This window comes from Hemitrygon akajei, chromosome 6 (genome assembly GCF_048418815.1).
Source record: "Hemitrygon akajei chromosome 6, sHemAka1.3, whole genome shotgun sequence".
In the NCBI taxonomy this organism is placed as follows: Eukaryota; Metazoa; Chordata; class Chondrichthyes; order Myliobatiformes; family Dasyatidae; genus Hemitrygon; species Hemitrygon akajei.
The window spans coordinates 32,779,728-32,797,263 of NC_133129.1; the positions used below are offsets into that span (position 1 = coordinate 32,779,728).

The window sequence follows — 17,536 nt, forward strand, 5'->3', positions numbered from 1 at the left end:
AAGGTCCGTCTGAAAATGAACATCCTTCAGTCTTCCACCATTTAAAAAATACTAATTTTCTCGAATTTTTCATCCGGCTCAGTTCTTTTTCCACATTGTATTCAATTTTGCCTGTTCTTGCCCATTCAATTAGATTGACCACATTCCCTCGAAACACTTCTGAATCCTTCTAACAATTCAAGTTGCCAATAAGGTTGGCATCAGAAACAAATTCAGACACTGTATAATCGTAAACACAAGAGATTCTGTAGATGCTGGAAACCCACAGTACTGATGAAGAGTCTCTGCCCGAAAGGTTAACTGTTTATTTCTCTCCGTAGATACTGCCTGTCCTGTTGAGTTCCTCCAGTATGTTGTGCGTATTGCTCAGATACTCTACATTATGTTTAGTCACTATTCTGAATGATTGATGCAAATCCAATACAATCTATAAATTTGCCAACAACACTACTATTGTCAGCTGAATCACGGTTGATGATGCCGGCCTGCAAGAGTAAGTTAGAACATTTGGTTGAAAGGTGCAACGATACCAACCTCACCTTAATGTCAACAAAACCAAGGAACTCATCATTTACTTTGGAACAAGGAAATCAGGAGACCGCACACCAGTTCACATTGATGACTCAGAGGCAGTGAGATGAGCAGCTTTAAACTGCCAAGTGTTAATAACTTGTATGGCCTGTCTGGGCCCAGCACAAAATTGCAGTCATGAAGATGACACATTAATGCCTCTATTTTCTTCGAAGCTTCATGCTGTTTGGAATGTCACATAATACTCTAACAAACTTACACAAATGCACTGTTGTAATTATCCTCACAGGTTCATCATGGCTTCATGTGGCAATTTCAAAGCGCAGGAATGCAAGAGGCAATCCTCCTGATGAAGGGTTTCAGCCCAAAATGTCGTCACTACCTCCTCCCATAGATGCTGTCTGGCCTGCTGAGTTCTGCCAGCATTTTGTGTTTTTATTTTCCTCAATCCATTATATTACCTTCAATCTCAAGGGCTTTGCTCTTGTTTAACATTGTTTTTTGTACCACCATCTCAAAACTTTCTGTAAGTATAAATACCCCTCTAAAACTCCAACGGATAGGACAGGTGTGATTTGCATATTATAAATCCACGTTGGCTAATTTTGTTTTAATTTTCCAAATGTCTGACACTAATTTCTTAATAATACATTTCAGCATTTTACAATTGCTGATGTGAAGTATCATCAATATACTGAATGTTCAGGGAGAGGAACCATGGATAAATTTCACCAATTCGCAATAAGTACTCAGGTTTTCACGACAACTTGCAGCAAAGCCCCAAATAGTGTGGTAATATGTAATTCAATATTTCTTGTCCTCTTCCAACTTCTCCACACTTAAGGAAAAAATATTTCCACTTACTCCTCTTCCTTTACTCCCAACCCTCCTTTATTTCAATTCCTCCTCCCAATTTAAAACTCAATTCTTTGATTCTTGATTTTATAGACATAGAGTAATAGAGCATGAAATCACGCCCTTTGTCCTAACTTATCCATGCCAACTCTGGTGCCCTGCAAGTTGTGTCCCATATGCCCACATTTGGCAAGTACCCGTCTCAACCTCTCCTTTCCATGTACTTATCTAAATGCCATTTAAAAGTTGCTTTTGTGCCTGCCTCACTCACTTCCTTCGACAGCTCATTCCATAAATGCACTTCCCTCTACATGAAGGAGTTGCCCCTCATATCACCTCTCACATTAAACCTATGCCTTTTAGTTTTTTAAGTTGCATCTCCGGCTAAAAAAAAATGTGTGCATCCACCCTATGAAAACACCTCCTTACAGTCATTCTTCAAATCCCAACATTCCAAAAAATAACATTCTACCTGTCCAACTTCTCCCTGTGACTCAGGACTTGAAAAATCATCTCTGCACTCTTTCTATTTAAATGACATCTTTCCTATAACAAGGTCATTTTGTGTATTTCCAAATCCTATCACTAATTTTAAGTGAACATATGATTGCAGTCAGCTTTAAATATATATATATATATATATATATATATATATATGTATTTCTTCAGTTCAATTTTTTATGTTACAAGATCAAACTTACTTTATAAACCCTGCTTTTTGACAAGGTGCTGAGTGGGCAGTGTGCTTGTGGGAATATGCTACCCTACAATTATAGAAGAGAAAAGCAGTTAGGGATTTACCTAATGACATACCAGTGTAAAGCGGTCCAAGCCACTTATACAATGTATTCAAGGTTTAAGTTTCAATATGTGTAAAATCATCTGTGTTTCAGGTTTTCATCATTTGATCCAATAGAGTTGACAGTTTATTTAGCAGTACAATAACAATATTGAACAAAGGAAATGAATAAGAGTATTTTATGGAATTTCATCTCTGTGACTCTGATTATGGATTTAGGTCACTCCATTATATCACTCTCCTTGCATTCTCACATTGCTTTGAATGTGCATATATCTTGGATCATTTATCTATGTCATGTTCTCATTGTAAAACTAAGTATTTTTTGAAGGACCTTTATTAATCTGGACTAACAGATATTATGTTTATGATATTCTCACAAGTAGACTTAGCATGTCTGTCGCATACGTTCAGTAATTTCATGACCTGATGAGCAGAATCATGACAATTGAACTGTCAATTGAGATTATCAAGATTTTTGTCAGTTTGTCTCCCTCATTGTTCTCATCGTTTTGATGTGTTAGATTCAACTGTTGTATTTTGTTATTCGTCATCTACGTTATTCACTTGTTTCTATAAAAATTCAACATGTACGACTTGGAAAATCACATCCTTTATCGAGCAAGACAACTTGACAGGATAGATGTTGTGAGACGACTGGAGATTCTAGAAACAAGGATACCCTCTCAGAATAATGGTTTGGTTGCTTTTGACAGAGCTAGCAAGAGATTTCTTTGCACTGAAGGCTGTGGATCTCAGGAATTCTTTATTCCTTAGAGCGCATGAAGGATAAAGTCCATAGATTTTTGATCTATAAGGGAAACAGAGAGATGAGTATCAGGTAGCACTGCAGAGAAGGTTCAAGGCCAAATTCCCCAATCATTTTTAAATATATGTTCTTATATGTGGCCAGATAAGATTGACCTATGCTGAAGCAACAGACCTAGGCAGAGTGAGCAGCAGCATGTGAAATTTGGTCTGAGAGTGCAATGTGGTTCTCTTTTTTCAATTGAAACAGTTTTGTAACAATGATGATGAAATTCAAGTAGAATTTCCAGGAACTTATGCAGTGAAATATAAGCATAGAACTCGCTTACACACTTGACTGAAATTCTTTTGTCTGCTACTTAAATGGAATGAATCCATTTAAGATAAATCGTCTAAGACATTATTATAACAGATATAAAGTGTCAGTATGGTGATATTGCAGCTTAATTTAAAAGCCCGTGCTTACTTGGTCAGTTATTCATATCAAGAAGTCCTGGACTATATGAGCATAATCCTTTGAGGTTGACTTTTCTTTTGGTTGTTATCTAAGGGTTCAGCTTAGCCATGAGGACATAAGCGTACCATCCTCAGTAACAATGTACACATCTGCACAGTGATACTAGATTGATATCAATAATAAATATCTCATAAATATAATGCATTCAGAAAGACTGTGATTTGTGACATTTACAGATAATTTTATTTAATTTTCTCCACGAATATTTAATATATTTGGACTTATGTTCATAATCTATTTTAATCCAAGTTTTAATATTTTCCACAATTACCTTGTCAGTGATGATTATATCTGGTTGATGTGTTGAAGACATTTGAAGGAGCTGAAATGGAGAATGTTGAGATTGATAGCTTCTTGTTGGGTAAGAAACTTCAAGGGATATAGAGCCAATATAGATAAATTGAAATGAGACATGTGTCAGACATAATTAAAGTGAATGATGGAACAGACTTAATTTGTTCTGTTCTTGTTTAATGAAGGGCCGAAAGAGAGGAATAACTGAAGCAGCTATGTTGAAGACTACAATTATATTTACCGAATTACTTATATATTTTGTTTTAAATTTGTTTCAATGAGTGATATCAAAGGAACAAACAAATACAGGTATAAATGGCCCTATTACTTGAGTTTCATTCATCTCAGAAGCTATAATGCACTCCAATCATCTGCAAACATCTGCAGTTGAATACATTTGCAGGTGTGCAATGAAAGCAGAGATTTCTATTAAAAATAATTGCAAGTTTTGACAAGAAGGGCACCAAGGTAGGGTAGTGGTTAACATGACTCTATTACATGTTGGGGCGTTCTGGAGTTCAGAGTTCAATTGCAGTCCCATTTGTAAGGAGTTTGTACATTCTCCCCATGAATGCATGGGTTTCCTCCAGGTGATCTGGTTTCCTTCCACAATCCAAAGGCATATTAATTAGTAGGTTAATCGGTCATTGTAAATTGTGCTGTGATTAGTTAAGTAGGCAGGTGGCTGGGCAGTGTGCCTCATTGTGTTGTAAGGGTCTGTTCCAAGCTGTATCTGTAAGTAAATTAATTAAATAATTATAACAGTTGTAACATTCTTTGAAAGTCCTCTATCAATTCATAAAATCCAAGAAGTTTAATACTTACAAATTGTATCCACCTTGGATAACTCCTTTCATTTCAAAATTATTTGTTCAATGAGAGAGACTGACTGCTCTTCTCAAAACCTTGAATTAATGAGACATATAATACATCTTTAAAGTTTAACACATACCACCATCTCAAAGGTAGACAGAAAGGGTCAGCACTTAGGTGTCTACAGCTAAAGCATCTCCATTCTCTATTGATAGGAAAATTTTTCTCCGTTCTTTTCATTCTAGTTTAGGAATGCTTTGCACAGAAACCCAGACTTTATGCAATTTGATATTAGAAACCTCAGAAATCTCCAGCCTACCTCCTTTATCATATTTCGCTAATCTGAATATAAGGGGTCATCTGTTTCTAAGCCTCACACTATGATTTCTTTATTTCAACAAAAGGCAGATATATACTCAAGCAAATCAAAATTCCACAAGTAAGAATGTACAATGTACATGTGCAAGTGTACAAGCTGGGGTTTTTAAATAGAAAAAGGAAATGACCTGACAAAGTTATAGAGTCATGTAGAGCCCACCTAGTCTGCAATGACATTCCAACACCTATTTAGGTTTGTTCTGCTTCAGTCTCTCCTCCTTCCCATTAACTTTCCCTAGATTTTACCATTTACCTTGAGTAGAGGCAATTTACAATGTCTAATTACGCTGCCCATGGTCAGTTTCTGTACTATATAAAACTTGATGTAATTCAATGAATTACAATGTTTCAGCCAAGTGTGAAGTTTACATTTATATGTAAAATTCACACTTTCACAAGTGAAATTGACAATTCATGCTTTGGATAAGTATTTGAAATTTCATGGTTGTCAGGTTGGTTTGATGTGTACATGTGGTCTGCAAAGTTTGTTTCTGCAGATGCAGCAAAGCTAGAAAGCCTGGATACTCACTGCTATTCTTCACTGTGTGTGTGTGTGTGTGTGTGTGTGTGTGTGTGTGTGTGTGTGTGTGTGTGTGTGTGTGTGTGTGTGTGTGTGTGTGTGTGTGTGTGTGTGTGTGTGTGTGTGTGTGTGTGTGTGTGTGTGTGTGTGTGTGTGTGTGTGTGTGTGTGTGTAGAAAAGGGGGTTACAGGGTAGGGAAATGGAGTACGGGGCTATAGTGGAGAAAAGTAGCATTTGTCTGGTTTGCTGGCACCAGTTGTTACTTGGAGCAAAGAAAGATGGTTCATTATATTGATGATGTAATCCCTCCAATTTTTTTTATATTGCTGGTTATGTTTAAGAAATTAGAGTCAACTTCAAAGATTTATCAGAATATATATGTTGCTTGGCTTTATTAGGAACAAACTTAACAGGTTGTAATCTTGGCCTAGAAGTATTAGTATCTTAACTTGAGTTTTTTTAACCAAATACTGCAAAAGTAGTACTTATGAAGCCTGCCATTTGAGTAATCAAAAGACAAAAATGTTTGTGGAAAAACGGAAGCACAAGGAATTCTGAATTATCACAAATGTCTTCACTATTAGACTTGCAAGAAACAAATAGTAAAGATTTACCACGTCATTTGTGAGTCTCCTTAATGCATGCTACAAAAATATTGGATTTGCTTCATTAATATGATTAAATTCACCAGCTATTAATGGCAAATAGCTGGTTGCACAACTTATTAAGCTAGCATGATACTAAGTCTTAGTTGCCCTGAAAGGAAATACATCCATGATGTAATCATCTCCTCAGGTAGCAAACTGAGGCATAACCGTGTCAGTCATATTTTCCTTTTTCCTTTTCTTTGCACTTTTTCAGCCTTTGTTCCATGTTGTATATCACTTTTTTAAAACTGATTTTACTCAAATTTACCCTGCTTCCTTCTTGGTTGTTCACTCTTTTCCTTTCCCGAACCACCTACTGGCAGAGCTTTCTGGACCTTAAGCTGTGAGGACCTACAAGATCTGTTGTATTCCTTGTATGATTAACAGTTGGCATTTTCCCAGCAATTAGTTCTCAATGTTATCATGATCATATTGTCCTTTTGATGTTAGATTCAGATCAGGGTGACCTGTCAGTAATAAGCTATCAAAAATGGAATTAATGCCAAGTTGATCTCAAATTCAAAAATAAAACAGATTCCTACATGCCAGAAACACTGGAAATATTCAAAGGCCCAGGTAGAATCATTGAAGAGCCCTGAAAATGTACGTTCAACGTTTCTTCATTGTAGACAATCAAGAACTATGGGGAAATTTTTCAGCATAAGGAGTTACCTCCTTAAGATAAAGTGAAGGAATTCTGGAATACATTCTTCCCTACAAGAATTGGATTTCTCAGTGAAAGAAGGAGCCATAGGATATATTCAGGACTGAAACTTCAAAAGTTGGTATGAGGGAGGAAACTGGATACCTGAAGGACACCCTCCGAAACTCTGATAATATGATATTCAATTTTTTGGAAGTCTCAGTGGTTTGCAATCTGGTTGACACATTAATCCAGAAAGTGAGTCAAGGGTCTATGATGCAAACAGTGAGTGCAGCTGGGTAAAAGGTCAAGACAAGTGTGCAGCCCCGAGAAACATAAGATTATTCATCTTGGATAACAGATTTTCTTGCACTACCTGGGATGAATCATTTTATTTAACGAGCTGGACTGACACAGACACTAAAACATATATCATAGAACCATAGAAAGTCCCATCAGACCACAAAGCTGTGCCAAACATGTCCTTACTTTAGAAATTACCCATAGCCCTCTGTTTGTCTGAGCTCCATGTACCCGTCCAGGAGTCTCTTAAAAGATCCTATTGTATCCGCCTACAACACCATCACCAGCAGCCCATTCCATGCACTCACCACTCTCTGTGTAAAAAATTACCCCGACATCTCTTCTGTACCTACTTCCAAGCACCTTAAAACTGTACCCTCTTGTGCTAGACATTTCAGCCCTGCGAAAAAAGCCTCTGACTATCCACACAATCAATGCCTCTCATCATTTTATACACCTCTATCAGGTCACCTCTCATCCTCTGTTGCTCCAAAGAAAAAAGGCTGAGTTCACTCAACCTAATCTAATAAGGCATGCTCCCCAATCCAGGAAACATCCTTGTAAATTTCCTTGGCACCTTTTCTATGGTATCCATATTCTTCCCATAGTGAGGTGACCAGAACTGAGCACAGTACTCCAAGTGGGGTCTGACCAGGGTCCTATATAGCTGCAACATTACCTCTTGGCTCCTAAACTCAATCCCCTGATTGATGAAGGCTAATGCACTGTACGCCTTCTTAACCACAGAGTCAACCTGTGCAACAGCTTTGAGTTTCCGATGGACTCGGAACCCAAGATCCTGATCCTCCACACTGCCAAGAATCTTACCATTAATCCTATATTCTGTCATCATATTTGACCTACCAAAATGAACCACCTCCCACTTATCTGGATTAAACTCCATCTGCCACTTCTCAGCCCAGTTTTACATCCTATCAATGTCCCGCTGTAACCTCTGACAGCCCTCCACACTATCCACAACACCTCCAGATTTTGTGTCATCAGCAAATTTACTACCCCATCCCTCGACTTCCTCATCCAGGGCATTTATAAAAATCATGAAGAGTAGGGATCCCAGAACAGATCCCTGAGGCACACCACTGGTGACTGACCTCCATGCAGAATATGACCCATCTACAACCACTCTTTGCCTTTTGTGGGCAAGCCAGTTCTAGATCCACAAAGCAAGGTCCCCTTGGATCCCAGGCCTCCTTACTTTCTCAATAAGCCTTGCATGAGGTCCCTTGTCAAATGCCTTGCTGAAATCCAGATACACTACATCTACTGCACTACCTTCATCAATGTGTTTAGTCACATCCTCAAAAAATTCAATCAAGCTCTTAAAGGCAGGACCTGCCTTTCACAAAGCCATGCTGACTATTCCTTGTCATATTATGCCTCTTCAAATGTTCATAAATCAGGATCTTCTCCATCAGCTTGCTAACCTCTGAAATAAGACTCACTGGTCTATAATTTTCTGGGCTATCTCTACTCCTTTTCATGAAAATTGGAACAACATCCATAACCCTACAATCCTCTGGAACCTCTCCTGTCCCCATTGATGATGCAAAGATCATTGCCAGAGGCTCAGCAGTCTCCTCCCTCGCCTCCCACAGTAGCCTGGGGTACATCTCATTCAGTCCCAGTGACCTATCCAACTTGATGCTTTCCAAAAGCTCCAGCACATCCTCTTTCTTAACATCCCTATACTCAAGCTTTTCAGTCCACTGTATGTCACCCCTACAATTGCCAATATCCTTTTCCATAGTGAATACTGAAGTAAAGTACTCATTAAGTACCTCTGCCGTCTCCTCCAGTACCATCCACTCTTTTCCACTGTCACACTTGATTGGTCCTATTCTCTCGCATCTTATCCTCTTGCTCTTCACATACTTGTAGAGTGCCTTGGGGTTTTCCTTAATCCTGTCCTCCAGGGCCTTCTCATGAGCCCCTCTGGCTCTCCTACTTTCTTTCTTAAATACCCTGCTGCTGACTGCATAATCTTCTAGATCTCTATTATTGCCTAGTTTTTTGAACCTTTCATAAGCTCTTTTTCCCTTCTTAACTGGATTTACAACAGCTTTTGTACACCACGGTTCCTGTACCCTACCATCCTTTCCTTGGATGTACCTATGCAGAACTCCACACAAATATCCCCTGAACATTTGCCACACTTCTTCTGTACATTTCCCTGAGAACATCTGTTCCAAATTTATGCTTCCAAGTTCTTGCCTGATAGCCTCTTAATTCCCCTTACTTCAATTAAACACTTTCCTAACTTGTCTGTTCCTATCCTTCTTCAATGCTATGGTTAAGGAGATAGAATTGTGATCACTATCTCCAAAATGCTCTCCCACTGAGAGACCTGACACCTGACCAGGTTCATTTCCCAATACCAGATCAAGTACAGCCTCTCTTCTTTCAGGCTTATCTACATATTGTGTCAAGAAACCTTCTTGAACACACCTAACAAACTCCACCCCATCTAAACCCCTTACTCTAGGGACATGCCAATCGATATTTGGGAAATTAAAATCTCCCCCCACCTGTTATTATTACACCCCTCCAGATTCTGTCTCCCTATCTGCTCCTCGATGTCCCTGTTACTATTGGGTGGTCTATAAAAAGCACCTAGAAAAGTTATTGACCCCTTCCTGTTCTTAACTTCCACCCACAGAGACTCCGTAGAAAATCCCTCCATGTCTTCATCTTTTTCTGCAGCCGTGACACTATCTCTGATCAACAGTGCCGTGCCCCCACCTTTTTTGCCTTGATCCCTGTCCTTTCTGAAATTTCTAAAGCCTGGCACTTGAAGTAACCATTCCTGCCCCTGAGCCGTCCAAATGTCTGTCATGGCCACAACATCATAGCTCCAAGTACTGACCCACACTCTGAGCTCATCCGCTTTGTTCATAATACTCCTTGCATTAAAATAGACATTTATCTGGGTTGAACTCCATCTGCCACTTCTCAGCCCAGTTTTGTATCCTATCAATGTCCCATTGTAACCTCTGACAGCCCTCCACACAATCCACAACACCCCCAATCTTTGTGTCATCCAAATATTTGCTAACCCATCCCTCCACTTCCTCATCCAGGTCATTTATAAAAATCACAAAGAGTAGGGGTTCCAGAACAGATCACATACTTGTAGGTTATCGGTATGGGGCAAACTGAAACATACAAGTTAAAATGTACAAACTGGCACTTATAAGCTGAAATTCAACAAATTCTCCTTCCCAGTCTCTTTAAACTCATCAGGAGTCAGTTCCCCTCACTCTTTAAGCTCTCATATAAAAAGTGGAAATTAGCCATAACTTCCCTCTCTCCTCCACCCTTCCTTTTCTATTCTCTGCAGGGTCTACTCACTTTAGGACTACCTGGACCATCCATCCCTTTCAACTTACATCTCCATGTCCTCTGGCACTTCCCTCTGCCCCTCCACCACCTCCCTCAGCAACATCCAGGGATATAAATCGTCCTTCCTGGGGTGGCAGATGTTCTCTTGTATTTTTACTGCACTCAGTGCTTGTGATGTGGCCACTGGTGAAACCAAGCATTGATGAGATGACCGTTTATAGTAGCTAACTTGAGTTTCCAGTTCCATGTCATTTTAACCCTCTCTCCTACTTCTACATTGACCAGTTTATCCTCAACCTTCCCTTGGTATAAATAGCCAAGAAACGGAAAAATCTTCTCGTCCTCCACATTCAGAGTCTGGATCTGTGGGAGACAGGCACGAACGTTAGGCTGAGGCCAAGATCAGATCAACCACAATGGTACTGTATGGTGGAACAGGCTTATGGATCTGTAAGGTCTACTCCCAGTCCTGCAACACATGCCTTGTGTTGACATCTTGAGTGGCAGATCTGTTGAAACAAGTCTATCCCTTTGATTTTGGATGATTTGGTCTGCAGAAAGTTTCTATCGAGACAGGTGGAGGAAGCTTTATTTTCTCACCAGCCAGGGGGAAGATATTGTCAAGGGATAAGTGAATATGTTAGAGTCATGGAGTCATAGAAAAGTACAGCATGGAACCAGGCCCTTTGGCCCATCTAGTCCATGCTGAAGCCATTTAAATGGCCCACTCCCATCAACCTACACCGGGACCATAGCCCTCCATACCTCTACCATCCATCGAACCTGGCTTAAACATTGAAATCGAGGTTGCATGTATCACATATACTGGAAGCCTGTTCCACACTGGCATGGCCCTCTTAGTGAAGAAGTTTCCCCTCATGTTCCCCTTAGACTTCTCACTTTCACCCTTAAGTCATGACCCCTGGTTGTGTTCCCACCCAACCTCAGTGGAAAAAGCCTGTTGACATTTACCCTAGCTATACCCCTGATAATTTTGTATACCTCTATCAAATCTCTCCTCATTTTTCTGCATTCTAAGCAATAAATTCCTAGCCTATTCAAACATTCCCTATAACTCAGGTTCTCTGCCCTATTTCAATCATATTGATATCCTTTTTGTAGGTAGGTGAACAAAATTGTACACAGTATTCCAAATTAGTCCTCACCATCATCTTATACAACTTTGATATAACATCCCAACTCCAACTCCTGTATTGAATACTTTTGTTTATGAAAGTCAGTGTGACAAAAGCCTACTTTACATTCTTGTCTACCTGTGACACCACTTTCAAGGAATTATGGATTTGTATTCGCACATCCCTCTGTTTTAGCACACTCCTTAGTGCCTGCTCACTGTGCAAGTACTACACCAGTTTGTCCCCCCAAGGTGCAACACCTCACATTTCTCTGTATTATATTCCATCTTACATTTTTCTGTCCATTTTTACAGCTGGTCCAGATATATTTTATTTATGAGGAAAGAACGTTTGCAATTAACATTGCTAAATGAAGCCAAAGTGAGTTAGAGTCAGTTCTGAGTCCGCAATCTGAAACTGGGTCTTCAACTTGAAATATTACCTCAGTCTTTCCTTGCTTGACTTGCTGACTGCTTCCAGAAGTTACTGTTTTATTTCAAGTCTAGTTAATGTTGGATAAAAGCTGATGCTGAATGGAATTCTTCCTTCAGTCTTTCTTCAGATTTAGGCTTTTCTGTTACAGGCATATACGTGTCTTCTGAAACATTTTCTTAAAAATAAAATGATATTCAATTCTTATCTCCTGCCTTGATGTGCATATTTGCACATAATCAAACTAACTAAAGTAGGAGTTCAGTAAAGTAAAATAACTAAATCTTTAAGTACTTACACAAATATGACCATTCTTAACCAGCAAAAATTAGTTGAATGCAAGTACTCCTCACAGTTAACAAAACTGTATGTCTGGTTTCTGAGGCAACACGAGTGAATCTGCAGATGCTGGAATTAAATAAAAACACACAATGCCGGCAGAACTCAGCAGGCCAGACAGCATTCGTCACTGCCTCCTCCCATAGATGCTGTCTGGCCTGCTGAGTTCTGCCAGCATTTCGTGTTTTTGACTGGTTTCTGAATACATTTTATTTTCTGTGTAAATGTTAAGACGTGTAATATAAGACAGTACAACGTAGCATGATAGAACAGTAATGTTTTCCAATTCGAGTACCCTCATTATCTGCCTTTATTACACATTTATACGCCTTGAGATAGTTGGATGATCCATGTCCTTCCCAATTATATGATAAAAGGATTCGATCATTTTCAATGTGTAAGCAGTCAATAAAAATTCAGAAAATCTCATATTGAAACAGTAATAAGCATTGAATATTCAAGCAGGGTAAAAAGCAATCACAAGTCAGGTTAACTTATCCAAAGTATTTGGAAAGTCGGCTTCTCTCATTGAGAAGTTATTAAGTGCGTTGAAAGCACAGATGTGGAGCTACACACTGCTATCTTCAGCAATGGCTGCTCATTAATAAAATTGTCAGGATTGGTTGTGGGAGTTCAAGATATGCATGTGTTTGTACACCAATTAACGCAAGAGGATTTAAACAGATGGTCAGAATTTTGTAATATGGTTAACATTGGCATTAGAAGACTGCAACTAGATTTTGGTGAATTGGCATTCTGAGTTTTATTTCATTGCTTTTAAAGTTGCATTCCATTTCCATTGAAATATTTGAAAGACATGCTTGGTAACAACTTACAGAATGCTGGCAGACCTCAATGGTCGAGCACCGTCTGAGGCAGCAAAATATATAGCTTTTGGACTGGGACTCTACATTAGGACTGAAATGGAACAGGAAAGGTTGACATTGTGGGGTGGGAGTATCGCTAGCAGATGATAAGTGGAACCAGATGGAAGAGGGAATGATGGGCAGTTGAAATAAGTTTGAGGATGGAGATGAAAACTGAATACAGACATGAATGTGTGTGAGAGGCAGCGGATTTCCTGAAATTGGAATACTCAATATTCATGGCATTGAGCAGAATATGAGATATTGTTCTTCCAATTTGCATTCGGCCTTTTGTAGCAAAAGGGAAGGATGCAGATAGATGGGACAATGTGGGAGTAGGAAAGAGAGTTAAAATGACATGCAACTGGAAGCACAAGATGGCCACTGTGCAGGGACAGCTCATCTGTGCTTGGTTTTACCAATGGCCACATTGCAAGCACTGAGTACAGAAGACACGGTTGGAAGAAATGCAGGAGAACTTCTAGCTGTTTAGGTCTCTGGATGTTGATGAGGAAGGTGGTGAATGGACAGGAGTTACACCTCCTTTTGTTAGTGGAAGATAACATGGGGCATGGAGTGGTGGGTAAAGATGGATAGCTGGACAAGGGAGTCCCAAAGAGAGTAGTTCAGACAGAAAATAGAAATAGTGGCGGAGGGGGAATCTATCACGAGTGGCGGGATTACATTGGAGCTGGTAGAAATGAAGCTGTTGCATGATATGTTGGATGCAGAGACTGGTGGAACGAATGGTGAGGAACAAGGAAACTAGATTGCTGTTTAGCTAAGGGGTGGGGGGTGTGAGAGCAGACATGCAGGAAATGAAGGAAATGAGTGTAAGTTGTCCATCCGGTATGGCCGAAGGGAAGCTTTACTTCTGAAAGGAGGAGGACAACTCAGAAACTCGAGAACAGAAACACTCATCTTATAAACAAATGCAATGAGAAACAGGAAAAAAAAGAGATGGCATCCTTTCAGAGGGTAATATACAAGGAGGCATAGTCAAGGTAGCTGTGCGAGTTAGTAGATTGTAGATATCAGTGACAGTCCTGTCTCCTGAGACTCCAAAGCCATGGTAATTGGAAATTATTGAAAGGGGGAGGGGTTGAGAGGTGTCCTGCTTAGAAGTAGGATGGGACTGGACAGGGGGAAACCTAATGGAATCCAGGCATAAATAAATGATTTCACTGGGACAAGAGCAGGCAGAATGTGATATTTGGGGCTCTGTTACATAGAGGCTGTGGAGAAGAAATTCCTTGACCTGTAAAGATCTTCCAAAACCTGTAAAGATTCAAAGGTTTCAAAGGTACATTTAATGTCAGAGAAATGTATACAATATACATCCTGAAATGCTTTTTCTTCGCAACCATCCACAAAAACAGAAGAGTGCCCCCAAAGAATGAACAACAGTTAAATGTTAGAACCCCAAAGTCCCCCTCCTGCCTGAAAGCAGCAGCAAGCAACAATCCCCCCACCCCACCAGCAAAAAAAGCATCGGCACCCACCGCCAAGCACTCAAGCGTGAGCAAGGCAACAGCAAAGACACAGACTTGCAGCACTCCAAAGACCCAGCATTCGACATACCACAGGTTCTCTCTCTCCCTCATAAGGGAGAAAGGGATGTCTCCATTTCACAGTGAGAGGGGAGACGTAACAAACAACTCGCTGGTTTACAATATTAGAAGTCCGTTGCAGGTCTCTGGGCACACAGCCAAATATCGTCCAGCTCCCATGACACACCGGTCTGGGACACCGACCTTTGATATGCACGTCTCCAGAGCTCTGAGATCCTAGGCCTCCAAAGGCGAGCCGAACTCTTAGGTCACGCCCTTGGCATGTCAGATAACGGCCAGTTGTGACACCCTGAGAGGGGGTCCCTTTCCTGCAAAGAACCAAAGTCAGCGTTTAACTCCAGGTCAGTGTCTTCAAAATAACCCTGTAAGGGAAAAACAGAGATGTTAAAGATGGAATTAGAGCTGTTTCCGAGAAATGCAAGCAAAGGAGTCGCCATTTAGCGCCATCTCGACTAAGCTCCGCCCTCCGATCTGGGGGATGGTGCCCTGGTGTTTATTGATAGGGTCATAGTCCAGAGGGAAGTGTGAAGAGATGACAGAAAACTAGTGTCAGGTATCTGTAAGGATATTAATTTTAAATATTTCATCATACAGAATCAGATATGGAACAGGACAGGAGTAAGCCATTCTACCAATGGCCCTTTGGCAGAATGCTCTAAATCTTCCTGCTCTCTGGCTCTTGTCCCATATCCATGTATTGTTTCCCCTTCCCTGTATGTACCCAGTTGTTTTTGAACGCATCACTGGTTTGGCTTTAGCTACCTAGATGGATAACTATTTCTTATGTCACTTCTCATTCTTTTGGCCTAAATCTTCATTCTGCTTCGTCTTGTGACCAAAGCCTACATGACAGGAAACAAGACTTCTTTATTTACTTCATCAAAACCTTTTTTACAGTTTTGGCTTCCTCTGTCATAACTGTTTCAGCATCTCTGATCCTCACAGGCAAAAAAAATCTGCCATCCCGAGTACCATTTGAGTCACTCCCTTCTACGGCCTCGCTTGGGCCTTGATATACTTTCTGAAATGTCCAAATACTCAGAAGCCATACCTCTTCAGAACAGCACTGAAACATGAGGAGGACAATCAATCCTTCAATTGTCACTTGCTCTTGTGAAATGTTTGGTCTATTCATTTGCTTCATCTCTGTCAAATCTGTTCATTTGTCTTTAATCCTATTCAGAACCTGTTATCCACTGCTTGTTCAAGTACCTGTCTGAATGCTGTATAAATGTTGCTATTTATCTTCCTTTACTACAGTCACTGGCAGCATGCTCCAAGTACCTATCACTCTCCATGTAAATATCTTGCCTTTCAAATCTCCTTTAAACTTAATCCCTCGAACCTTAAACCTATGTCTCTCCTATTTTACATTTTCACCCTAGGAATAGACTTAATTTCCACTGCCACCATTCTCTGAAGGCATGAAAATGCACTGTTGTGCATGAAAACCCCAGGAGATCAACAGTCTCTGAGATATTCAAACCACCCTGTCTGACACCATCATTCCACAGTCAAAGTCACTTAGATCACATTTCTTCCCCATTCTGACATCTGTTCTGAACAACAACTGAAATTCTTGACTATGTCTGCATGCTTTAATGCATTCAGCTGCTGCCATGTGATTGGCTGATTAGATATTTTCATTAATAAGTAGGTGTATAAGTGTACCTAATAAAATGGCCACTGAATGTATATATTACATTGCAAGAGTTGGAGCTTCTAATGAGAATTGGAGAACAGCTGTGATTACTTAATTTGTATTAGCTGTATGTGAAATGAGCAAGTAATGTGGAGCCTTCCACAGTTACTTTCACAAGTACCATCAATTTCCTTATCATTCTGGACATCTTGTTAGAGTAGACTGGCATTTGAATAATCATTGTTTACTCAGTGAAATCGCTGATAAGGACCAACATGTTAAACACAATGCTTCCCCTTAAATCAGAATCAGGTTTAATATCGTTGGCATATGTCATGAAATTCATTGACTTCACTGCAGAATATAGAAAAATAAATATAGAGAAAAAAGAGCTGAGTTACAGTAAGTATATACATGTTTATTAAATAGTGAAGTTTAAATAAGTAATCCAAAAAAGTAGTGATGTAGTGTTTATAGGTTCAATATCCACTTAGAAATCGGATGGCAGAGGGGAAGAAGCTGTTCCTGAATCGCTGAGTGTGTGCTCCTTTACACATGTAGAAAATAAACAGAATGCTTTCGCCTAGCTTATAGTATATTATTTTCTTAGGTGTTTGTTTGTGTTGACTCGGTGGCATTCCAACACATTTTGTCAATGTTTTTAGAATTCTTATTTGATACATTCTCTTTGTGACTGTATTTGTGGTTTGTTCTTGGTGCTCTGGTTTCCTCTCCCATTCCAGCAAATTACTGGTTAAGGTTAGGGTTATGTAAGTTACTAGGTAGCATGGAAACATTTGCAGGATGCCCCAAGCACATCCTCGTTATTTCACTATACGTTTCAAAGTGCATGTGGCAGAAAAAAAGCTAAACTTTCTCCCTTAATAGAATTTTTTTTTCTGGAGCCAAACGCATTAACTGCTTTTTCTTATGACATGTTGTTGGAAATTCCTGTCATCAATTCTCCCACTGTGTCTTGCTGAATGCCTTTGGAAAGCATTCTGCAGCTGCGCAGTCTTCGAATGATTGAGCTGTGATAAGTATTTAGAATTTGGGGTGGACAAGCTGTGCTCCTTTGATGAGCAACGTGAGATCAGATCAGATGATCTACTGCCAGCAATC

The 17,536-nt window shown here is 39.8% G+C and overlaps 1 protein-coding gene and 1 long non-coding RNA gene across 13 annotated transcripts in view; one reads left to right on the forward strand and one right to left on the reverse strand.

Moving 5' to 3' along the window:
• Positions 1-17,536, forward strand: part of LOC140728939 (teneurin-3) — a 2,305,574-nt gene that overhangs the window by 130,808 nt on the left and 2,157,230 nt on the right. The gene's annotated exons all lie outside the window — the stretch shown is intronic.
• Positions 2,356-4,654, reverse strand: LOC140728701 (uncharacterized). Its single transcript, XR_012099156.1, has 3 exons — positions 4,590-4,654; positions 3,742-4,497; positions 2,356-2,996 (listed from the first exon to the last, which is right to left on the reverse strand). It is a non-coding gene; the product is annotated as an uncharacterized lncRNA (long non-coding RNA).